This window comes from Callorhinchus milii, unplaced genomic scaffold (assembly GCF_018977255.1).
Source record: "Callorhinchus milii isolate IMCB2004 unplaced genomic scaffold, IMCB_Cmil_1.0 Scaffold2, whole genome shotgun sequence".
In the NCBI taxonomy this organism is placed as follows: domain Eukaryota; kingdom Metazoa; phylum Chordata; class Chondrichthyes; order Chimaeriformes; family Callorhinchidae; genus Callorhinchus; species Callorhinchus milii.
In genome coordinates this window covers 116,600,897-116,601,115 of record NW_024704743.1, presented here as the reverse complement: position 1 = coordinate 116,601,115, position 219 = coordinate 116,600,897, and positions in this window count along the sequence as shown.

The following is a 219-nucleotide window of genomic DNA, read 5'->3' as shown; positions in this document are numbered from 1 at the left end:
CCTCTGCACACCCCCCTCCTCCCTCGCTGACCTCCTCTCCCCTCAAAACAGTACTCGTTGCCTTCGTTCCTCCGGGTCTGGTCTCCTCCTCACCCCCGAGTCCTCCGCTCCACTCTCGGCGGCCGTGCCTTCAGCCACTATGCCCCGATTCCTGAGCACAGCGCCCGCAGTGGGTCATCAGTGATATATTAAAATCCTCGAAAGCTTCCCTGTCGCGGG